The sequence below is a fragment of the Engystomops pustulosus genome, chromosome 4, assembly GCF_040894005.1.
Source record: "Engystomops pustulosus chromosome 4, aEngPut4.maternal, whole genome shotgun sequence".
NCBI classification, from domain to species: domain Eukaryota; kingdom Metazoa; phylum Chordata; class Amphibia; order Anura; family Leptodactylidae; genus Engystomops; species Engystomops pustulosus.
This window is the reverse complement of record NC_092414.1, coordinates 89,504,972-89,531,008: the sequence shown is the minus strand read 5'-3', so window position 1 is coordinate 89,531,008 and position 26,037 is coordinate 89,504,972. Positions and strand designations below refer to the sequence as shown.

General features: G+C 44.6%; 1 protein-coding gene across 1 annotated transcript in view; it reads left to right on the top strand.

Moving 5' to 3' along the window:
- The first annotated feature begins 19,544 nt into the window (after positions 1-19,544).
- The window catches only part of RAP1B (RAP1B, member of RAS oncogene family), a 37,246-nt gene continuing 30,753 nt past the window's right edge, over positions 19,545-26,037 (top strand). Inside the window, exon 1 of the mRNA XM_072146669.1 lies at positions 19,545-19,714. The gene's annotated coding sequence lies outside the window, so the exon portion shown is untranslated. The remainder of the gene's footprint in view (positions 19,715-26,037) is intronic.

Here is a 26,037-nt window from a genome sequence, read left to right as displayed (position 1 = left end):
TGCGAGGGATTCCTCGATTCGAGGCAGAGGATAGGCGTCCTTGTGGGTGATATTGTTGATCTTCCTATAGTCAACACAGAATCGAAGGGTTCCATCCTTCTTCTTCACAAGGACCAGCGGGGCAGCCCATGGGCTGTGACTCTCCCGGATAACGTTGGCTGTCTTCATCTCTTGTACCAGCTTCTTCACCTCTTGGTAATGGGCTGGAGGTATGGGCCGGTATCGTTCCTTGATAGGAGGATGAGAGCCAGTAGGGATGGTGTGTTGGATCAGAGTAGTCTGCCCAAAATCCAGTGGGTGTTTGCTGAAGGCCTGTTGATGCTTCATAACGACATCCAGGACACCTTGTACTTGGTCTGCAGGAGTAAAATCGTCATCTCCAATATTGAGCTCAAGCCACCAGGATTGCTCGGCAGGCTCACCTTCAGCACTTTGCTTCACTTCCAACTGTTGGGAGGCAGACAGAGCGGTTTCCACCAAGTCTTCAGGATGCACGCTGAAGAGAGTGGCTACGGCTTGGTACTTTCTCAGATCCACTGGGGAGTCTCCCACATTTAGTAGTCGAATGGGTACTTGCCCTCGGGACACAGTGACTAGGCTCCTGGCGGCTAGAATGGGCAGGTCTTCATCCGCTGGTAGAGGTTCTACTATCGCCTGGTAGTCTTGACCTTGGACGCCCATGCAGGCTCGACACCATACTAACGTCTCAGTCCCAGGTTGAAGGTGGACAGGTTGGGGATCCTTGATCCGGGCTCTGCAGATTTCCCCATTAGGGCCAGCGAACTTCTGTTGCGCCGCTAGAACCTGCATAGTCTCCTGAATTACCTTCCGGGAACCGTTGGGCACTGTTGGCAGGGAGTCGTGGAGAGCCTGCAGCACTTCAGGGTAGCAGTTGCGGAGGACATTGGTACCCAGTACCAGGGAGAAGTTACCGTTTTCGGGCACACGTGTCACCACTACGCCCTGTCTGGTTAACTCAGTGTCTCCAATGGTTAGTGTGGGCTCCCAGTAGCCGCGGATGGGTACGGGTTTTCCGTTCGTAGCAATAATGTTCAAGTAAGCCTTGGGAGGCTGGATTAAGGATGCTTTTCCTCGGCACTTCTCGAAGGCAGCACTCCGGAGGGTGGTCACTTGAGATCCGGTATCAATCAAGGCCGGTAGGGTAACTCCATTGATGGTTACATGAACCATGGGGCGAGTCCCCACGAACCTGGGCATCCAGTTGGCATCTCGGGGACTTACAAGTTCTTCCCTTGGAGGTCGTCCCTTAGCTCCAAGGGTTTGTCGTTTAACTGACGACAATCATTCTCTTCATGCCCATATTTATGGCAGTAGCTGCACCGCTGACGGGGTTTCTTCTGACTCCAGGTGCTTAACGACTTCGCTTCTTTTGGGCGCTGTTTAGTCGGAGATTCACGAGGAGTAGCTGACCGTACCGGGTTCTCTGGAGGTTTCCTCCTCCTAGCGGAGACAGTTACTTCCAACTGGGTCAACCGATCGAGGATTTGATGCAGGGTGTCCGCCAGATTAGAGACCTGTCCTGCTAAGTCAGCAACTTCCGTAGCCGCAGGAGTAGGTGATGTCGACTGCATTGGATAGCAAGCTAGAGCAGATTCCTCCATTTCCACGGATTCAGGCTCTTTCTGCGGTCCAGTAGGCGGTCGGTCCCCTAATATGTCAATGGCAATTTCCTTAAACTCAAGGAAGGAGGCCTGGGCATGTTGAGAAGAGATGATCTTTAGTTGACACCTTTGATTTCTATCAACAAGTCCATTAATAAATTGTTCCCTTAAGGTTTGATCAGAGGTTTCAGCGTCTTTGGGCTCAAGGCAGGTGATGGCCTTCCATGTCTCCTGTAGGGAGAGGGCAAAGTCTCGGAGGGACTCTTGGGGCTTCTGTCTTTTCCCGAAGAATTTCTGCTTCAACTCGGAGACAGTACACTTGTCAAAGGTATTGCGTAGCCTATCAACAATCTGGACCACATTCTGACACTGTTCTCGGGGCCAAGACTTGACTTCCCGGAGAGCGGGTCCTTTCAACTGCCCGATGAGGATGCCCACTTTCTGTTCCTCTGTAAACGGACACAGGGCGAAGGTGGCTAACAATTTGTCTCTGAATTCAGAGAGAGTGTGTGATTCTCCCTCGTAGTGGGGTAACCAGGGGGCCCCCGGATAGTAGGGCATAGTCAGAGGCATCATGGTGGGAGTCCCAGGGACACTAGTTGTAGCAGGGCTGAAAGGACTCTCTGGAGGACTTAACATGCTCCGGTACCCTGAGGAGGGACCAGGGGACGGGACTTGCGCCAGTCCCGTATCTTCGTCCTGGGCGGACATGACTGGCCTAGCTGAGGGAAGTCTGTAGGGTTACACAATGTCCGTTGCTATGGGCGATGGCTAGAATGGGACGTGGGCACTTTAAGACACAGTCACTATTCCCTGGGAGGTGAGCCAATAACCTAGCGTCGGAAACAATCTCTACCCCCCTTTAACTTCCCCAGCGGTACTCACTCAGGATCAGCCGCGGTGACAGGACAGCTCCGGTGCATGAAGGACTCCGTTCCCGATGTCCGGCAGGCAGCAGGGGCTCGGTGATGCTCAGCGGTGTTCTCCTCCAGTCGCAGGACACGTGCGCCGGAACTCCGGATGAGGCGCACACTGCTGGCAGGCTTCAGGCGCGGCCTGCGCCGAAATCCAAGATGGCCGATTAACCCTCTTCGTTGCCGGCCGCACACGCTCCAGCTCCTCCTCCACGGTAGTTCGCGCCACTCGCGCAGGGGGCGGAGCCTAGTGACGCCTCTGGAGTTCCCGCCAGTGAGGATTTGGCGGGCTGGAAATACTTGCTGCGCCACACGCCTCTGAGGTAAATGCTTCAGGCGCAGCAGCGCCGGATGTAGCAGAGCTGAAACAGTTCTTGCAGGAATTAACCTCTTGAGTGCTGGAGCGGCGCTCGACAGCACGTGGCAGCAGTATAAAGTTCAATGTAGAAACACACAAATACTTGGGCCTAAACCCGGATGGCAGCAGGGTTAGGCAGCACAGTCTTTTTCTTAATAAAGTACAGTCTTTAGTGCCAGGATAAGGCACAGAAGTATATATCCTGTGATTCGTGACGCCACTTGCAACATCCCCCACCGGGGCCTAGCCCTTGAGGTGAGGCCTGGAGACAGCCGGGGCCCGCGGTACCGGAGTGGCTGGCGGTTGCGGCCTAAGCACGCTATTGTCACGGTGCTTGGTACGGGGGAACCGGAGGGCTGTCCTACAGCCTGGCAGGTCTCCAGCAGGGTGGTGTTGGCAAGAAAAGATGAGGGAGAGGCTGCTATAGCGGATCTCCCTGGGGCAACCCCTTAATGTCCCGAGGGTGAGTCTCTGGGTGATGGACAGGGTGCCGGTGATGAAGGCAGCCGTATTAGCAGGGACCAGACGGAGACAGAAGTTGAAGAAAACAACTTACAGTTCTTTATTTGAACCGCAGGAACCGCAGCAAACGTGCCTTTAACAGGTAGATGGAGTGCTGAGATGTGAATTGGAGGGAGCCTCAGGAGATAGTTCGCCAGCCTGGATGTAGAGGGCAGGCTGGGAGGCAGCTGTGTCCTGGTAGGAAGCTTCAGCTTGTCCTGTAGGGCTTCAGGTATCACCTTTAAAGGTAAGATGATACCCCTTTTCCTCACTACACTAACTCTAGTCTGATGCTCCACTCTTCAGAGGCAGGGGCTAGGCTCTTCCTGCTCTGGTATGGGCCAGACAGAGATTGCTCACTCACTCACTGATCTCTAGGATTCTCCTACACTGGAATCTCCCTAGAAAGACCTCTAGAACATTCCTGGCCAGAGGTTTTATTACCTTCCTTTGGTCAGGTGGTGGCTGCTCCTCCAATCACATCTCAGCTTACAGAGCCCAGGATGTAACACATATCATTGGATAACAGCATCTGGCATTATACAAAATACTTAACTCCGGCCTTGCCAGGCAGGATTCACCACTGCAATACCGCTATGTCCTATCAGGACCATGTAGTGTAAGGTGATTACATGCAGGTGGGACTTATTCGCAAACCCTACCTCGCCATTGCATCGGCGAGGGTGTTGCACATATAAAAAGCATTAGTATCCACTGGAATTTATGTAGCTCTAGTCACAAGAGAAAACAGACCTGGTTCGTTCCAGCCCAAAAATTCTAACTATTTTGGCATCATGTCTGGATTTTAAATAAACACCCTGCAAAGTGGACTCCTTCGCCTGGATCCTCTGCAGTTTTAAGGACAGGCTTCTATTACACCGGGAGGCATTTCTGTTGGCCACTCTGCCATAAAATACTTAAGGATCTGTACAGGCAATGGCAGACTTCTATGGGCCCTGGGTTGTATGATGAGTCTGGGCCCCCACCAAGTCTACATGCTACATAGATATATTGGTGGAGATTTACTATTCATTCTTTTCCAGTCTTTTGGTGAATAAGCTATGTAAATCTGGCATCCCTGCCAGTTCTGGGTCTTTTCCCACATGCCACATTTACTATTGTCTCTGCTGGAAAAGCGGCATAGACTATAGCTGAAATCTTCCCCTGGTCTAAACAGGGCCGAACTGGTGTGATTGCATCTGGATATACTAACCAATAAAGGCCTCTTAGGTCCCAGGGTTTGGCATGTGGTGAAAAGGGTGGATAAATTACTGGGAGGGGCTGGGGATGACCCAGCTGTCATGATCCATGTTGGTACCAATGACAGAATAGATTGTAGGTGGGGGAGCCTGAAAAATAATTTGAAAGAATTACTTTAAAAGATGTACTCACCTTTCCCAACAACCCCCCTCCCACCCCCCAGAGGTCCTCTTCTGTCTTCTGAAACTCCGCCTCTGTCTTTAGGTCACTGCTGCGGTTACTTGCCGTCGTCATAGTGAGTGTACGCCGTCATCAGCACACACTATAATGTCAGCAAGTGGCTAACGTCATCATTATATGCAACGGCAACGCGTGGGGACCCGGAGCTTCAGAAGACAGAAGACCTGTAAGGGGTCATCGGAAAGGTGAGGTTTTTTTTAGTAGGCTAGGTATAGGGTTCTGCTGGCTATATATTAAGGAGGGCAGGCACTGGTTATATACTAAGGGGGCTGGCACTGGCTATATACTAGGGGCTGCTGGCTATATACAAGGGCAGGAGGCTGGTTATATAGTAGGGGGCAGGGGGCTGCTGCCTATATACTAGTGTGCAGGGGGCTGCTGGCTATATACTAGGGGGCAGGGACTGTCTAAATACTGGGGGGCTGCTGGCTATATACTGGGGGGGCTGGTTATATACTGGGTGTAGGATGTGACCAATGTATTTCACAGCCCCGGCTTATACTAGAGTCAATAGGTTTTGTGTTCAAATTAGGTACTTCGGCTTGTACTCGGGTCAGCTTATACTCGAGTATACACAGTAATCCATCTGGTATTTCTAAAGAAAAGTATACTCATCCTTAGTAGAAATTACCATCAGTGTCTCTGTTTAAGTAAAAAAAAATACTATGTCTACCTAAATATGCATAAATGAAAATGTATCTTTCCATAATACAATTCATCATAATAGCCTCAGCACATTGTGAATGACCACACAGTTCATGTAGCTTTGATTATCCACACAAAGGAAGAACCTCCCAATTGCATGACTATGTAATGATTTTCATCATGACTAGGTGAATTAGAAATATCTGAATAAGCAATTTACCACAGGTTAATTTTTTGCTCACATTTTCTGGGACAAGAAATTAAGGGACAAGACTCTTTATTTTAACTTTTCTATAGTATTGTACAAAAGATTATGTTAATTTTCTACCATATTTTTCGGACTATAAGGCGCACTAAAAATCCTTTGATTTTCTCAGAAATCAAAGGTCTGCCTTATAGTCCAGTGCGCGTTATATATGAACCGTGCTTACAGACAACAGCTGCCTTGAATTGTGCACAGGTCTGCCACCTGCTGGTCATTCACCCTTATAGTCAGGTGCGCCTTATACTCCAGTCAGCCTTATATATGAATCTAGATGTTCTAGCAGGCATTTATTGATGGCGCGCCTTATACTCAGCTGCGCCTTGTAGTCCGAAAAATACTGTAATTAAATAAAGAGAATATATGAGAAAAGTGACCATAACATATATGCTATGTATTTCTTCTTTATGTACAATGACCAAACAGGTTTTTTGAAACAGAATGCTTATGCTTAGGTGTCCATAGGGTAAGAGGTGTAACAAATGAATGGACAGCGGAACCAAAATTTATCATTGACGCTCTCCCGGACCCTTCTCTGCCTGCTTACAGCACCAGTCTGCCTGTAAAGCTGCACACCTGTGCCGACTGCCCACTCTTCCAACTGCACAGCCGCCAAAACTTCCCCTGGCCCGCCATTACTGCCCTGATTTATGAATGTATATGGTATGTGTATGAATATGCTGTATATGTTTGTATATGCTGTATTTATGTGTATATGCATACACAGTATGGGACATATTTATCAGGGCCTCTGCTCCACATCAGTGGCATAGAGGCTCTGAAATAATCGCAAATGCTAGCTTATTGGTAGCACTTGTGATTATTTGCTCCAATCCACCACCTTCCCACCAGTAGAATAGCTGTGTATAGCTGTATATACCGTATGTTTGTGTATATGCTGTATGTATACGCAGTATGTGTGTACATAGGGTGTTTTTACTACATGTATGTGTATATATGGTGAGTGTATACTGTATGTATAACTATATGATATATATCTATATATATATACTATTTGTATGTATATAATGTGTATGTACTATACAGTATGTGTAATGTGTGTATAAATGTTTTGATGTTTACATACTGTATGTGTGTATATTCTTTATGAGTTTATACTATATGTATTAGTGTATACATGTAAATTTGAGTACATAAATGTGTACATATATATGTAAACAAAGTGTATAGATGTAAGTGTGTATATATATATTTTTAATGAAAAAAACACAGTTGCCAGCTCACCCCTCCTAGTAGTATTGAGTCCGGCACGGGCCACCCCTCTGCCGGGGCAAACAGACATGGAAGAAGAAGAAAGTATACGGTCCAGCCAGTCTCCAAATCACCAAAATGCCTACGCGTTTCGGACAGACAACCTATCCTTAGTCATGGCTCAGGATAGGTTGTCTGTCCGAAATGCGTAGGTCTGAGTGGATTTTTTATCTCATGATGCAACTTTGAATAAAGAAACTATTGGTGATTTGGAGACTGGCTGGACCGTATACTTTCTTCTTCTTCCATATATATTTTTACCCATGCAGACATTGGGCCCCTTGCAGAAATTCACTATGGGGCCCAAGCTGTCCTAGTGTCCTCCCTGCTTAGGGTGATTTATGTGTGACCAATAAGCAGTTTGAAGTGTCTGCAATGTTTGGGTTAGCCACTCAAACTTTTATTATTTATACTACAGCATATACTACCACATTGAACATATTAGTTGAGCAGTATGGTGCAGAGACTTACTCTACTAACTAAAGATAAGATAAGGTCTTTATCCTGGGGGAGGGATCCCTGTTATAGCTCAGATGTAGAGGAGCTGAAGTGTTTCATTGTGGCAAATTATATGGCTAACTAACAGTGTAGATAAACCTGGACCCTGATATTCTAAGCAAATTACACAGCATCTCACAGCACTAGGGGGATCATAAGGTGTCTGCTTAGGGAGTCCCTGTCCACACTAATTTTACACTGACCACCACTGAGTGATAGGAGCAAAAACAGCTATAAAACTGAGTAAAATTGTAAAGTAAGGTTCTAAAAATAACTTTTATTGTGTAAACCTCACTAGGGGATTCAAATCTAAGAACTGTCTTTTATGGTAAACCCCTTTAGATATGTTTCCATGTATCTTTATTTATTCACAAAGAAAAAAAATAGCCCAGCACCATACTAAAGATAAAAGCCACTGATACTAGAAATAAGACTGATAACTATTTGTATCAGCATTTAGTCTCTGCTGTTATGTTCCTATAATGAAACGGATGAATAAAAACATAACCCAGCCTTTGTAAATTTCCCCTTTTTGTCCGTTGTTGCACAAGCTTTCTACAATATATGCTTTATATACTGTACAAAATGCACCAATATAACTTATTATAATATAGATTGCGCATCAAAAATGTCTGATTTGTCTTCAGCCTTTACATAGAGAAGTACCGTATATTCCGGCGTATAAGACGACCTGGTGTATAAGACGACCCCCCTACTTTCCTGTTTAAAATATAGAGTTTAAGATATATTCGCCGTATAAGACTACCCCTTTTCCAACGCATACAAAACACCGGTAAAAATTAAAAAAAAAGCAGATTTGAATTTAACAGGGTCCTTTTTTTAATGTAAATTCTTATGACATGCAGGTATATAGCAGGAAAACTGTCGCTCATAAACATAAGGCATACAACAACAACATTACCATAACAGCACAGCCCCCAGTAGTATACAGCACAGCCCCCAGTAGTATACAGCACTGCCCCCAGTAGTATACAGCACAGCCCCCAGTAGTATACAGCACTGCCCCCAGTAGTATACAGCACAGCCCCCAGTAGTATACAGCACAGCCCCCAGTAGTATACAGCACTGCCCCCAGTAGTATACAGCACTGCCCCCAGTAGTATACAGCACTGCCCCCAGTAGTATACAGCACAGCCCCCAGTAGTATACAGCACAGCCCCCAGTAGTATACAGCACAGCCCCCAGTAGTATACAGCACTGCCCCCAGTAGTATACAGCACTGCCCCCAGTAGTATACAGCACAGCCCCCAGTAGTATACAGCACTTCCCCCAGTAGTATACAGCACTGCCCCCAGTAATATCCAGCCAGCCCAGCATTAATAGAAAATAATAAACTTATATACTCACCCTCCGGTGGCCCCGACCTGCAGCGCTGCTCCCCCGATGTCCGTGTGGGTCCTCTTCTGCCTTCGGCGCCCGTCTTCACTAACTTCGTGCCGGGCGCCGCCATTGTTCTCCCCTGGACGGCGCCTAGTATGACGCGCCGCTGCTGACGTCATACTAGGCGCCGCCCCGGGGAAAAGCATGGCGGCGCCCAGCAGAAGAGAGAAGACTGCGCGGAAGACGATCCGCGCGGACATCGGGGCCAACGGAGGGTGAGTATGCACCCGATGTCTTTTTGAGGCTGCCGGCAGCTTTTTGAGGCTGCCGGCAGCCATCGCTCTGCAAACACCCGCGATCAGTGCTAGCACCGATCGCGGGTGTTACCGGTAAGCCTTTGCTGCAATATGCAGCAAAGACTTACCGGGTATGGAGAGGGCTCAGCCCGTGAGCCCTCTCCATGCACCGGGACCCGCCGTATAAGACGATTACCGGCGTATAAGACGACCCCAGAGAAGACAGAAGATTTTTCTGTCTTCAAAAGTCGTCTTATACGCCGGTATATACGGTATGTCTGTAGCATGCTTTGTACATGCTTTGACATTCATTATACTGTAATTAACTATTAATACTTTTTGTGTGTATCAATAAGACTAGTATAACTGGTTCTTCTGCTTTTGACCAATCGTGTTTCTATTTCGGTTATATGCACTCCTACAGAAGGTGTTGCTTGGGAAAATACACCGGTGTTCACATCATTAAAACAGAACAATGTTCACTATTTTATAAACACATTTAGCTAAAGGTTAAAACTACCTATCACCTTTCAACACTACTAATGGTTTACTGGAATTATCATATTTTGAAGGATTGCATATTAGAAGACATTTCAACATGCATAAATATAATACAATAAAGTGTGTAGAGGAGGTCCCAGAACACGCTACTTACAAACAACCCTTAGTTACAAATGGACCTCTGGATGTTGGTAATTTTCTGTACTTTAGTCCCAGGCTACAATGATCAGCTTTTTTTTAAATCCAGTTGTCACAGAGACCAAAAAAATTTTGGCTGGGGTCAAAATGATAAAATATACAGTTCTGACTTACATACAAATTCAACTAAAGAACAAACCTACAGAACCTATCTAGTACATAACCCGGGGACTGCCTGTACAGTATATGTGTGTCCTTAGTCTAATACACAAGCATGTAGTGTTCCAGCTTAACTGTCACTCAAGCGCTGCAGTCTTTGGTTAACTTGACGGCTGCAATGACATTCCTGCCTAGCCATGTATGTTATTGCTGCAGTTAGTCCCCGGTCTCAGAGGGCGTGTGGGTAGGCTAAGACCGCCTGCACACAAACATATTTTGGATGTGTGTTAACCATTGTTCAACGGATAGCACATGTCCCAATGTATTTCTATGGCCTCAAAACATGGCCACTGATTTTATAGGGCAGTATTTTTCAAGTGTGTGAGCAGACCTCACCGCTGATGACACACAGGCTGCAAACAATGGCACATTTTTCCATTGTTTGCTGTTTGTATAAAGAACAAGTTAGATAGACTATTAGTTTAGCCATTCAGGGAGATAATAAGCAAAGATATATTTAAAGGTTTGGATAAATGCCAGGAGGTTAATAGAAATAACTGTGGAATAAAATTAATGTGGAATGCTGGGGATGATGATATAGTGTAAAAATAGTCACATTTAACCACTTTTACCCATAAAGGCCTATTTTTATAATTTTTTTCAATGTGCACCTTCTATCTCTGTGTAAAAAAGTCAGTGAACTGGCTGCAAAAGGTCCAGTCTTGTAACTAGAAGTTGCTATGCAATGTGGCATAACTGCCACCATGTTGAGTATTTAAGAGTAACAGGGCGAGCACACAGTCGTATGCATAAGGCCTAACTCTTTCAATGCCTAATGGTAAATAATTTCACCTGATGATTCATTTCTCTGGGATGATTAGACTATCTAGGCACTGTATTTAACTCATTAGGAAAATTATCAGGTTCTTTTATCACTTGGATGTTTGTTGTTACTGGACAGAAAGCTTTTTTACACAATGAGAGATGTGTCCTGTAGATAGGGCCTAACTCCTTTAAATAAAGAAAAAAGGCAAGGAATAAAGAAAACAAGAAAATATTTTTTAAATAAAATATTTAACAAAGTTAAATATTATTAATATTATCATCTTCACTATGAATTGATTAATGCAATGTAGTTGAAAGTTTAGTTACACTTTAAGGCCATAGTTGGCAGGGAAGAATGCATTATGTGTGAGAATAATGAAGTTACTGGGTCATAGCTGAAAACAGCAGAATGCCAATATTTAGTGCTAAGAACTAGAATTGTTTAGTTAAATATGTACAGGTATTTCTATGTGTGGAGGAATATTATGCTTTCAAAGCCTAGGTAAATTGGAGAGTATTATGTCTGACCTACAGCTTTTTGTGTTAAATACTATGTGTACTTCTGCAAGCTGGAATACAATTGTAAGTAAACATTTCATGGGAGATGAAAAGAAGGAGCAGGATTATTGCCCTGTACTACCAAATGTATATGTTAAAGGGACTCCGTTGTTGTGGAACAAAGTAAACATATGGCCTTGTATGTCACACTAAAATACTCATTTCTATTTACTGTAAATAAAAATAAAAATTTATCTTTATCTGTATTCTTAAGTAAGGCATGCCTATGATCCAGGACACCATATGGATGCATAGCACCAGCAAGGTCCTATGTTTTGTTTATATGTGAACCTATGGAGGTTGAAGGCATTTTGTGACATGCCATTGCTCATTAACAACATTGTTGAAATATTAGGATTCAACCATGAGCTATAATATTGACCCAAATGGCAATATTGCCATTTTGTTGAAAATGCATGTAGTTTTAACCAAAGCCTTTTAGTATGTTTGCAGGGGAAAGCTATTTTTAGATAGTTGTGTAGGTGTAGCATTTTAATTGCTGCTGTTCTTTAATTATGAATTTGCTTGAAAATATCATAATCCACTTTTCAGAACCAATTTGACAGCATACACTTTATATGTTCATTTATAAATACATTTTCATACAGTTTCTTCTATTATAAATAGTCTACATGTGACTATACAGTTTGTGCTTTGGCACTATACTAAGGCAATTCCTATATAAATTTTTCCTGGCTTACAAATAGAAATAGCCCGGCAGCAGCTAATAAGAAAAATAAAATTATGGGATGTATAATTCTATGTATGAAGAGAGGAGATTCTCATGATAAGGACATAGTTTTGCCCTTATTGAAATCCCTGGTAGGACCACACATGGAACATTGGGGCACATTTACTCACCTGTCCTGATGTGTTCCCCGAAAGTGCACAGTCCGACCGGAATGCACTCTGCCGCGAATAATTAGGATTGTGCGCCCGATATCCTGCATGTGTCGCTTCCCTGCTCAGGTCCGCCGTAGTTCACCGTCTTCTTCCCTGTGCATCTAAGTGCTTGATCTTCCTACGCAATTTTAAAGTTAAATCCTGCTTTCAGTCCGAATCAGTCACCCCCCCCCCCCCCGTGATTTCTGTCGCATGAAAGCCAGTGCAGCCGCACTGAGACCCCCATGACCCCCACTGAGACCCCCATGATCAGCAAGTTAGGCCTTATCCTACCCAATCTTTACTCCAAAAAGGGGATAATGAATGCCTAAAGACTGTCCATATTATAAGCAAAACTCAGAGAAGACCTGAAAGTAGAAACAGACATTCAAGGGAAAATATGATTGCTTTTGTTTCACACAGTTTGCTAGACCAGGGTTAATTAATGTTCCCAAACCAACTGCTCCTTATTCAAATAAATGACATAAGCATAGCCCAAGGTGAAGTTCATACTACATTATGTACAATACTTACAAAACACATAACTAAGGGTACCTGTACACACTTTCAGTTTTTCAGATGCAGTTTTTGAACCCAAAAGCAGATGTGGATCATAATGGGTAAGAACACATAATCGAGAGCTGGTATTCCTGCTCTTTTTTAACTCTCCAGGTTTGGACATCAAAATTGCATCTGAAAAAAAGAATGTGTGAAAGCACCCTAAGGGCAGCTGGAGTACTTTCTATAGACATATCGGGGCAGATTTATCAAGTGTCTGAAAGTCAGAATATCACAGCTCAGCTTTCATTTTACCAGTGCTCATGAATATTTTAAAGGGGAGCTGTGATTGGTTGCCATGGGCAACTAGAAATATTCTGACTTTCAAACACAAGATAAAACTGCCCCATCATGTACCTCTGGGAGAAAATATTTTCAAGTACCCAAACTCTGTTCTGATGTGTCCCCTGTGTCCCCAGGGCATGTTCATCATAAAGCCCGTACCCATGCCCATTCTCTGTAAAACACTCCTCATCCTTCACTTTGAAAATAAAACACCCTGCATCCTCCCTCCCCCCAGTCACTGCGTTCTCTGCACATCAATGTATTGATTTCAGATATCTTCCTGTACTCTAGCATGGTGAATGGATTGTTATTACAAAATAAAACCATATATAAAGAAAAACCCATCGGTTGCTTTATCATTACAATTAGGAGATTTATATTGAAACATGTTATTCCTATAGCAACACCATCCAAGAGTGAAGAAGGTAAGATGGATGGGGACAGATGTTAAGATGTTCAGATTATATTAGTCAATAACAAGGGTTTTCATGAGCTTAAATTATAGTGTTCCCAAGTGACATTGCTTATTAACCCCTTAAGGACGAGGGTTTTTCGGCTCATTTCTCGCTCTCCAAATTCAAAAATCCATAACTTTTTCATTTTTACGTGTACAGACCTGTGTGAGGGCTTATTTTGTGCGTAACAAATTTTACTTTCCCGTAATGTTATTTATTTTAACATGCCGTGTACTGCGAAGCTGCAAAAAAATTCCAAATGTGGAAAAATTGAAAATTAAACCCGTCACGTTCTTGTGGGCTCAGTTTTTACGACTTTCACTCTTCGCTCCAAATAACACGCCTACTTTATTCTTTGGTTCGGTGCGATCGCGGTGATACCAAATTTATATAGGTTTTATTGTGTTTTAATACATTTTCAAAAATTAAACGAATGTGTACAAAAAAGAAAAAAAATTTTTTGCCATCTTCTGACGCTAATAACTTTTTCATACTTTGGCGCACGGAGATGTGTGAGGGGTCATTTTTTGCGAAATGAGGCGACGTTTTCATTGCTACCATTTTGAGGTCTGTGCGACATTTTGATCATTTTTTATGTTATGTAAAAAGGTGTAAAAGTCGCATTTCGGACATTTGGGCGCCATTTCCCGCCTCGGAGGCCACCGCCGCCCATAACCGTTTTTATATATTGATAGATCGGGCATTTTGGGACGCGGCGATACCTAATATGTTTGTGATTTTTACTGTTTATTATGTTTTATATCCGTTCTAGGGAAAGGGGGGTGATTTGAACTTTTAATATTTTATTATTTTTTTTTATTTTTTAAACTTTTTTTTTTCTTTTTTCCACTATTTTTTAGACCATCTAGGGTACATTAACCCTAGATGGTCAGATCGCTCCTACCATATACTGCAATACTTCTGTATTGCAATATATGGCATTTTTGCAGGTCATACATTACAATGAGCCACTGGCTCATTGTAACGAACCTGCATAAGCCATGTAGCCTCGTGTCAAAAGAAGACCCGAGGCTACCATGGTAACCGATCGCTGCCCCCCGATGAGGTTCGGTGGCGCGGCAATCGTAATAAAGATGCCGGCGGCGACTTTGCCGGCGGCATTGAGAGGTTTAATAGCACCGACTGCGGTTATTAGCGGTGGGGGTTTTCTGCAAAATGCTAAAACCCCCACCTTTGTATGAAGAGGTCTCAGCCCGTGAGCCCTCTTCATACATCCCTTATACCTCTGCGCCGTAGAGCTACGGCGCAGAGCGTTAAGGGGTTAAACAATAACATAGAAGCTGAACAGGGTCGGACTGGGGTACCTAGGGCCAACCAGGAAGCAGTCACATGGAGAGTTTACATTGGCCCACATTTATTAAGGATATGTTAGAGAGGTGGCAGGTGGAGCAGGCACAGGTTGCAGCACAGTAAGGGGATGTCGCAGCTGGGGGAACTCTGTGAGGCCAGAACTGCCAGTGTCATCTAGCGGCAGTGTGTTGATGAATGACACAAAGGTTCTCGATTGGTTGACTAGGTCATCCAATTCCTCAAATATAACATCTGACAACCCCAGCCAAGAGTCCGTGGGTTCGTCAGATACAACCCTTAGTTGGCATGAACCAGGAGCAGGTCAGTGGCCCTCACCTGTCCTCAACCAGCCTCTGTCCTGTTCATTTCCCTCAGCCAGAGATTTACTAGTTGATCTGGGCTCAGCGCCACTTTACAGCGAGGAGGAAGTCTTTGAGGACAGTCAGCAGCTGCAGTGAAGAGGTCGGGCAGACATCCGCTGCTTTGTGCAGTAGGCGGTAAAGTAGAGATGTGGAGAATGGCACGGGAGGTTATGTTGCACTTGCAGGAGAATAGCAGTGTCAGGGAAGCACATATCAATGATGATGTAGCTGATCGCACTTGGGAGCCAGGTGAAGCAAGGCCTTCTTCATCATCATCGTCGGGAGAAGAGGTCGTCAGGCAGGCAGCAAGTCGCTACTGTGGCCTTGAGTCAGTGCAGTGTTAGAACGGGAGCAAAACGGCTGCGGGATACAAAACCCGCTTCGCAGGTCCAAGTAAGCAGTGGCACAGGAGCTCAGCGAGGCAACGGCAGTCACTCAGTGCAGAGTGTTGGCGGTAAAATCACCCACTCGGTGGTGTGGCAGTTTTTTGTTAAGGCACAAGGGGAGCCGAGCATGTCTGTATGTAGAATCTGTGGGCAGAAAGTGAAGCGTGGCCAGGGAGCTGACGTTGGCACCACTGCCCTGCGTCAACACATGCAGCACCACCATCCATTGGCCTGGGAGAAACGTGTCTCAGATGTGGTGGTCCATCCTGCCGCTGCAGCAACAGCACCGGCAGCTAGTGGCCATTTCAGCTAGTCAAGGCTCCAGCACCTCTGCCAAAGGGAGCTTTTTGTCTTTGACATCATCTCCAGGTCCAGATGCTCGTGCTCCTCGCTACGCATGGTGCCAGCAGTCGTTGAACGAGGCGATTACAAAGAGACAATTGTATGTGTCCAGCCATCCTAAGGTACAGAAGCTGACCGTGCTCCTTTCCAAGTCGTGGACTCTGCACCCTTCAGAGAACTAATGGCTTGTGCCGAACCAAGGTGGAGAGTTCCAAGCCAAAATTTATTTTCCAAAAAGGCAGTACCAGCCCTTCACAAATATGTAGAACAGAAGGTGGGCCAGTCCTTGAGCTTATCGGTTTCTTCCAAGGTGCACAGCAGCGCGGACATGTGGAGCTGTAACTATGGTCAGGGTCAGTACATGTCCTTTACGGCCCACTGGGTGAATGTGCTTCCCGCCCAGCCACACCAACAACTTGAACAGGAGGCGCCGCATTCTCCTCCATGTTGTCAAACTGCTGCTCCTGCGCCAATGTTCGCCTCCTCCACCACCTCAGCCTCCACAAGTCTAAGTGCTGCTCCATCATACCACATGTGCAGGGCACAGCAGTGTCACGCAGTTCTACACCTAGTTCGGAACAATGGTGACAGACAATGGGAGGAACATGGTGTCCGCGCTGCACCAAGGAGGGATGGTCCATGCGCCTCCACGTGTTCAATCTGGTTGTCAAAAAGGTTCCTGAAGTCTTCCACCAATCTGCAAGACATTCTAAAAAAGGCCAGGAAACTGTGCATGCACTTCATCCATTCTTACAAAGCCAAGCACACCCTCCTCGAATTACAGCGTCAGAATGGCTTCCCCCAACATAGGCTGATATGCATTGTTTCCACCTGTTGGAATTCCAGTCTCCATATGTTAGACCGCCTGTATGAACAGAGAAAAACCGTTAATGATTTTTTGATGATGCAAGTGGACAGGAGTACTCCCCTGTGTAACTTTGAAGTCAGCCACTGGCAGCTCATTAGTGACCCCTGCTGTTTGCTCAGGCTCTTTGAAGAGGCCACGTTATTTGTCAGTTGCCAGGACTACAGGATGAATAACGCCATTCCACTGCTCCATGTCCTGGAACAGATCTGCTGCTTTGCCTAACTAGTGACAGCCGATTAGTCAACATCCGGCATAGGGATGAGTTTTGGCTCTCCATCCTCTTGGACTCTCGCTACCGGTCCAAAATGGGTGACTTTTTTCCAGCTGCCAAGAGGGAGGAACAACTGGCACACTATAGAGAAATACTGTGCAAACAGTTGGCCGCTGCCTATGCGCCCCATTGTCCATCCTCTGTCAGGTCAGACCAGAGGATTCCTGGCAGTCATCGCTTACGTACTACTGCCACGGCTGCTGTGGGGAGATGGGTGGATAGGAGCAGCAGCAGCTCCATCAGCAGCAGCTTAAGTCTGGAGTCCTTAATGAGCAGGTTCCTTCACCCGCCTAGTGAGGAGGGTAGCCACCACCAGCAGCAGAAGCAGGACATGGAGAAGACCCTGCACCAGCAGGTGGTGGCCTACTTGGACAGCACTCTACCACCCCAGGTAGAGGATCCCCTGGATTACTATGCCGTCAAACTTGATGTGTGGCTGAAACTTGCAGAGTTCGCAGTAGAGAAGCTGTCCTGTCCGGCCAGTAGTGTGGCATCAGAGCGGGTGTTCAGTGCGGCAAGGGCCATCGTTACCCCAAGGAGAACCCGCTTGTCCACCCATAATGTGGAGAGACTGACCTTTGTCAATATGAATCAGGGGTGGCTCGGCCAGGATTTCAACACACCAATGTCTTATGCATCAGATTAGATAAGCCATGACGCCTCCCCCAAACGTTGAGAAATGAGCCTGGATTCTAACTACCTGCCTCAGCCACTGTAATTCTTCCACTCTACGGCCTACGATGTTGCTGACACCTCCATAATTTGTCATTGTGCCACTATGGGGCCTACTCGTGCTGCTGCCAACTGACCGCTGTCTCCCTGGAACACCATGTGATTTCCATAATGCTTTTTTCACCCTCCACCACTCTATGACGTTGCCACTATCTTTGGTATTACCCTTCATTTCTTCTGTCAGAAGGAATGAAAAGCTTCAGGATTAATAGCCAAAAGCAGGGGTGGATACAGAACACAGAGGACGTGCAAATATCGCATTTACTGGTCATCTCTGCTTCGGATCCACTCCTATTTGGCTTTAGCAATACTGATGGATTATTGACCGATTGAAAGAGGAAACTGAGGGGTGAAAGGAAGGGCAAAATAATCAGTGACGTCAATGAGATTTGAGAATTTTCTTTTGTGGGAAAACCCCTTCAAAGGAAATCTACGACCAAAATCAAGCATGAACTAGGCACTGTGACTGTGGTAACCGCCTCTCTGTGCTGTAGCTTCACAGGCTTTTACACTATGCATGAACACTTCCCCTTTTCCACTGTGTGAAATTACAGGGGGGAAGTGCCAAGGAGGCAGGTAGTAAGGTGTGACATGCTACTGCACAGTGTAACAGCCAGGGGCGCTGGTAACACCTCCACAGCACTTTATGCTCAGTAGCAAAATTTTAAAAGTTGAGTTTAAAAGGAAGGAGGCCATGAATAACAAATATAAGATTACCCCATTTGCAGTGTCTGGATCTATGAGTAAGTGTCCCTGGTTTATCTATGTTTGATTTTGATGGTAGATTTCTTTTAAATCTATGTGTGTGTAAAATACAAGGACAGCTTATAGATATCCAGATGCTCTCCATTTTTCACAGATCTGTTGCCAAGCGACGCTTAAAAAACAGGAAGTTCACTCCACACCAATGAGAAAAAGTGATTAATATATAGATGATAAAAGGCATGAGGACATAAAAACGGTGTGATTTTGGGGGGAATTCATTAAGACTGGTGTTTTGAACGCCAGTCTTAAAATACCCCTCCGCCAATTCAGACCTGGTCTACATGTCCGCAATGCCAGAGTTCGTCTGGAGCCTCAGCGCATACGCGTGCTAATTCGGGCAGTGCGGACCTGTAGACCAGGGCTGAATTGGCAGAGTCTTTTGCTATAGTCAGCTGGTTTTTATGATCAAGGTGTTGGGTCAAGGTGTTCCATTTCACCAGCCTGGTATCCAACAGGCCCAAATTGGTGTGTGGGCATGAGAAATGAGAAAACTGGCAGGTAGTGGTAGAGTTATGTGCTTCTCCTGCTCAGAGGAGACATAAGCATACTCCCCCATTGTGTGGATGTAAAATGTGACTTATAAGGGCAGGGACTGGCAGGGCTATGGAGGGCTTCACAAGTTAGCATTTTCCAGTCACTGAATTTTTTGCACTGAACTGTTTGGCGGGGTTGTGTGAATGGAGCAGGAGCCATCCATTGTCATTATGGGACATTATGGATTCCTGAGAGTAAATGTGTTCTTGTATTCCCTATGGATGGGAGAGATCTTCACAATTCCGATTTCATTTCCCGGATACACTCCGCTATTTGTTTACTGCTATTTGTACACCAGCAGGATACTGGGATGTAAAGTGCTCCACCTCTTGTAGTGAAAGGGTTAACACTTGTGGCAATCGAGCGCGCGCAAAACTCTCCCTCTCGCAGCAGCAGTGACGTGCTCGTGAACGCGCACCGCGAGCGACCGGTCGCCTCTCACAGGCGGATCCCCGGGAGCGCGCACGGGCTGAGAGAGACTGGCGCGGTGACGTCACGGGAGAGGGGGGGAGAGCTGGGAGCCTCACCCAGGCTGGGCTGGTGGCGCTGTGTCCCGAGCGGAGGAGGACAAGCGGGAGGCGGCGGGGATCCCAGGCAGCGCCGGGGCCCATCCAGGAGAGGGAGGACAGCAGGGTAAGTGCATGGGCTGCCGCAGTCTCAAGTGCCACTGAGAAAAGCGCCGCCTTTTTGGGGCTCCGGGATGGGGCAGTGGAGTGAGGGCTGGGCCCAGGTACTGGACCACAGAGGCCGGCTGCAGTACGCTGCTGGGATGCAGGAATTGGAGACAGTGAGGGCAACTCTTTGTGACTGGGGATGCGGGCAGCGCATCAGTGTGGGCAGACAATAGCTAGACGTGACAAGAGCTGTGGCTATGCAGGGGCTGGCCACTCCTGGAATTGCTAGCAGTGCTTGCCATTTTCTGCATACTTGTAATATTTGTCATGGCACTGCTGTCTGTGTGCCTACCTAGAGCCAGGGCTGTCCCTTGTGGCATCAGGGCTCTTTGGATGGAGGTGGGCACCTTAGGGCCTAGGGGAAGCTGCTGTCACTGTCTCCCTTTTCCACTGAAAGTTCCTGGATTATAAAATGTCTCCTGCTGCAGGAACTGATGATGGACCCTGTGCAGTGGTTGCCTGGCATCACTATTATCTAGCACCCATGTGCCCAGGAGGAGCCACGCTGCCACCACAAATGACTGCAGGGCAGCTGAGGTCAGCAAGGAGAGACCACACAACAAAATGATATCAAGCAAGCAGGTACACAGCAGCTCAAGAGTTAATGCTGTATCAGTTCTCTTGTGTGGACATAAGAAATTGAGTGAGAGAATTGAGCCCCACCTAAACCATGAATGGAAAGAGGCTTCTGAGCAGAGGATCTCCTCCCCTTTGTGGCCTGCGAAAGGAAGGAAGATCGATGTCTTGGAAAGAATTTAGGTTCCTGCTGATTATTAGAGAGTGCTGAAACAGTTAATAACGCCACATATTGCCGGGATCAGCGTATTATCAATGCAGCTAACCTACTATTGTTAGTGTAGAAATAGTGACACTGGCAGGGGATGGCTCGATAGTGCTAGCTCCCAGAAAACAAGGGAGGGAAGCTGATTAATGCCAGATTGTATTAGAATACATGATGTGTCTCACTTGCCATGTCTCATTGATGTTTCTCCTCGGATGGAGCTTATGTAATTCCTTACATGATTTTCTATTTGTGTTTGTTGTAATTTTAAATGGCTAAAACAATATAGAAGCATACTTCATGTATAATATTGTATCTGAGTGATGACTAAGATGCATTGGATACGTTGTCATATTTTTACAAAATATAATAAGTGTTGAACTATTTTCTTTTTTTGTCATTACTGGCACCATAATGGGAACCTGGCAGAACAGTGGGGTGACATATATCACGTGACCACTCCAGCATTGCTGTAATCATTATTTTACTGTTCCTATAATGGAAATGGGGAAGTTGATGTGAACCGAGACTATCTTGCTCATGGTGTATCTATTTGCATCAAAATCTAATGTGTTTCTTTTAAAAAGTCTTTGGTCCAGTTGATTTTTGTTTGTCTGTTTGTTTGTGCGCAAAAAATCCTTTGATTTTCTCAGAAATCAAAGGTGCGCCTTATAGTCCAGTGCACCTTATATATGAACCGTACTTACAGACAACAGCTGCCTTGAACTGTGCACAGGTCTGCCACCTGCTGGTCTTTCATCCTTATAATCAGGTGCGCCTTATAGTCCAGTGCGCCTTATATATGAACCTAGACGTTTAAGCAGGCATTTATTGATGGAGCGCCTTATACTCAGGTGCGCCTTGTAGTCCGAAAAATACTGTATATTTGCAACTCATTGCCGATATTGCACATATTTGTGTGCAAGTTGCCTAAGTGTTAGGGCAGCTGCACACGGAAGTGTTCAGTCTGTGGAAATGGACCCGTATGTTGGACTGATCCCACGAGCTGCACACATTTCACAGGACAGGAGTCTGAGTGTTATAAAGACATTTGATGCAAGGACTCCCTGTATATTGGCCCAACTTCAGGATCGGTACTGTAAGAATTGTTACAGTGCTGCTGCTGTAGTACAGCAAGCAGACATGGAGACTTTGGATCATATTATTGTACAAGTTAGCAGAGGGACAGCCCTGACACACTGTGCATGTGCAGAAATTGGTCAGGGCGATTCTAAGCGGCTGTTACTGTGAGATGTGTGCAGGATGCATGGGGACACACCCAAGATGGCACTTAGTCCCACCCACTCTGGATCGCTGAGGAGAACCAGGACCAGAGAACTGATGGAATTACTGGGTGAGAGGCTTTTAGGAATCACATCCGTTACTGAAGGACATAAGCTTTTAGTTTTAGGGGAAAACGCCTAATTAAAAGATTTTCTTGGGAAGATGGGCAACCCTTTAGCTGCAGCCAGCTTTAGAAATATTTCACGTATAACGATGTAGCCAATTATTAGAATAACTTTAAACATTTACCATGAGTTGTGTGAGTACAAGAGTGAAATTTAATTTATACACACTACTAAAATTAGGAAGAAAGGAACCTGGCAGAACAGTGGGGTGACGTTAGTCATGTGGCCAGTCCATAGTTATTTTTCTGTTCCTATAATGGAAATGGGGAAGTAGTTCTGAGCAGAGACTAACTTGCTGATGTTAATTCTATTTATGTCAAATCTACTTATTTTAAAGGTCTTTGGTCCAATTGATTTTTATTTGTCAAGAGGTGTATTACCTTTAAAAAACAGCAGAGCCAAAAGCAGTACAAGAGTGGAAGTTAATGTATATACACAGCTAAAAGCACGGAGAATGGAAGGGAAAACAGTGCCAAGAAACAGTTCTCTTTGATAAACCACATCAGAATATTTATTATCATCATCTGCACTATTGATTTATGCAGTTTGGCTTAAATGCTTTATTGCACTTTGTAGGCCTCATTTATACTAAATATACAATAAGGAATCAGTATAGTTCCTAAACTGGCAATAGAACGTGTTCTATTTCTTAGATCTTCAACTTATTGTAACCCACTTTTCTGTTCTGCAATATAATACATCCTGCTCCTATACTTTTACAACACTGTAATGGCACTGACAAAGAGGGTGTGCCCATATCGTCGCTTGCAAAAGTCAGCTGTGAATTCACAGAAGATACACAGCTGTAATTCCAAATGTCAACTCAGATCCTGGGCTCTAAAGTTTTTTTTACTAATGTGAGTTCCATCTTAGCCCATAATACCCCAAAGCCTGGAGACTTATGGGTCAGGTCTGCAGCAGAGAGGTAAAAACAAAGAAAACCAAAGGACTTGCAGCACAAGTCTTTTTGGATTTGTCTAAATTTAATCCATCATGCTGCTACTGAAAATTCCCACAGTTAGACCACCAGTTATCATTTGGTACCTTGCCAGGCATAAAAACTGATCAGTGTATGGTGGTTGTCAGCCTCCCACCTTTCAGATGTGGATGGCCTAGCCCAGTGATGGTGAACCTTTTGGAGTGCCCAAACTAAGACCAAAACCCACTTGTATGTCACAAAGTGCCATCATAACAATTTAAGCAGTAACTTATTGATCCCTGCTGTATCACAGGTTTTAATCGGATTGGTGTCCTGAGTTCACCAATACAATAAAAAGATGAAGAAATTTGGATTGTAGCTTCCCTCCAGGGTACCCTGAAGAGGAAGAATCGGGAGACCCAGAGAATGACAATCCATCTCTATCCACACCTTCTCGCTCCTCATGTAGTCCTGGCAGCCAAGGATGTTGCTTTAAAATGAGCAAGGTACGTCTTTGGCTGTCTTGGACCGCCTTGAGTCATATCTGACAAACTATGTGTTGGTGTGAAGGCTGTGCCATAGGTTCGCCAACACTGGACCCTAGCCTGAAGATAGGGCATCAGAATAACATCATAACCCTCTAACTTTGCTGTGGGTGCTGATGCAATTGGACGTTTCTGTCTGGCTTGCCAATGCTTCAAAGAATTGACTGCACTGCAGTTAATGAAGTTTTCTACCTTATTATCAAAGCAATATTAAATTGGATCAAAGATTTCAGCTGTCAAAGCCTTTTTTATGCCATCTGAAACATTGCCTACCCATACTGGACATACCCTACCCAAAAATAGTGAACTCTATTCTGGTGATAACTATGGATTTAGGTGCTGCAAGAATAACAAATATTCATTCTTTTCTGGAAATATTAATCAAGTATGGATTGGCAGAATAGTTTACAGAGAATAACAGATGATAAACTAAACATATACACACTTGCACTGTGGGGAGATTTTTATTAAACTAAGGCTGGTACTTTCTACACAAGTCTTGATCTCCCTTATAAAGGGTGAAATTACACCTAATCCATTAACCAGTGCACTCCTCTTACATATTTTACTTAAAAAACACACTCTTTCCACTTGAACAACAAGTGGAAGAGATCCAAAGTGGTGGCAAGGGTTCAAATTTCATGACTTTCTTGAGGTTTAGTCCATTTACTGGGTACAAGTTTTTACTACATTACTTATATATTATATTCCGAATGACACGACTGAAAATATATAATGTGGTAGTTTTAGGAAGGATCATATAGTTGGACTACAACTTGTGATTACATGCTGCTATTACATGCCTGTAAGTATGGTAATAATGCTTTTATGTTTGGCATAAAGCCAGACAGCCCCAAGCCAAAATAGGACAGTTCAAGCAGCAGAGACCTGGATTTCTGCATTTGGCCTTAAATGAATTTAACCATCGCAAAATTTCTAATACAAGCAATAATATGTGGGAATGTTGCCTTGGGAATGTAGCTTTGTGCACATTTCAGTCTCCCAGCAAGTAATTTGTTAGTTTCTTCATACTTGTATGCTCTGTACCTACGTACCAAATAAATGAACTATAGACCTACATTTTTTGAGCTGCAAACATATGGTTGTGTATCACGATCAATAAACCTCAGCTTGTAAGTCACCAGACAGCATAGAAGCATCGTCTTCTGTGACTCAGAGTTGGACATCTGATCTGTCATGTGAAGAATTTACATTGAGAATATTTTCAGTATAATCCAATGTAAATATAACCTTATCATTAACTTCTGCATGTGGTAGTCAATTTATACGAAACAGGGTAAGTATAAGACCCTAATGGGGTCACTCATTTTATACTCATCCTGTAAAAGTTTCCACCAGGGATTTTTTCCCATTTACTGAACCATATGAGGGTTTGGCTTTTGTTGTACAAATTGTTCTTCCCAGTGACACTATTTTTTTTTGCATTCTGCTAAACTGGAAAATAATTACAAATTCAACCATGTCATTTTCTTATGGACTTTGTTTTTATGGCTTTTAAATGAGTTATCCAAATGACAACACGTGCCTGGCAGTAGCCTGTTAGACCCTGCCTATGGCCAACGTAATAGTCTGGAGGCCATAAGTACCAATAGATGGACTAAAGAATTGTGCCGTAGTCTCTTCAATGCTGCAATCACAAGGGGTTTATTGGATAGGATGCATTTGGTGTTCATTTGATCTCAACATATAGTACATGTGCCTGGCTGTCATTATGTGGCTCCTGTGTGCACTGGCTTCCCTTATACTAGAGCACAATCAAGACTCCACTCTATTACATTGGAACTTTTCTCATACAAATCATTTAATCTTGTTTTTTTTTTACTTGTAATGTTACTTAAAGTATGGGTAATGGAAAGGAGATGATTCTCTTGGCATACATAATAAATTATTTGTCAGTGTGCTATGCAAGTTCTTGTAATCAAACCTGGAGTATATGGATCCTTGTCAGCGATAAGATATACAACACTTCCAGTCTACAATCAGGTTCACTGGCACTTAATATGATGCTATTTATCAATGCATCACTAGGCCTCACTAACAATGTGGGAATTGCTTAGTTGAAAATTAGGAAAAAGGATCTGCATTAAGTTAATGGAATCGAAATGTCTGATTGGAATTGAATATACTTTAATATTTATTAGCTCTGGGGGTTTTTTTCATTTACTTGTCTTTTGCGCCCTCTTAGAACTAAAGGAGTTATCTCATTATTAAAATGGCCATATGCAAACATAAAAGGCAGTAGACCTCTTATTTCTAATCTACATTACAAATGTTATTTCTTTCATCAATTTGGTTATCTAGCCTGTAGGAGTGCCCCTTGTTGTCCAAAAAATAATCAAAGGAAGCTGCAGAAGAGTGAAGAAATCGGGCGATACCTTTTTTGAGTCTGAGTATATTGGTATAGTGATACACGATTAGTGTACATGCCTGTGACATGTACAAAAAAGGAAAGCCTCATAAAATAGTTGAATTATATCCCTGGTGGATCACCATATTAGCCATTTCATTTTGAACTCCCCCATCAAGATATCACTGTCTTCCACCTAATAGTTAGCCTAACATCATGGGGTGCACAGTTTGTTTGCCTTATGCCCACTGTCACGTTGG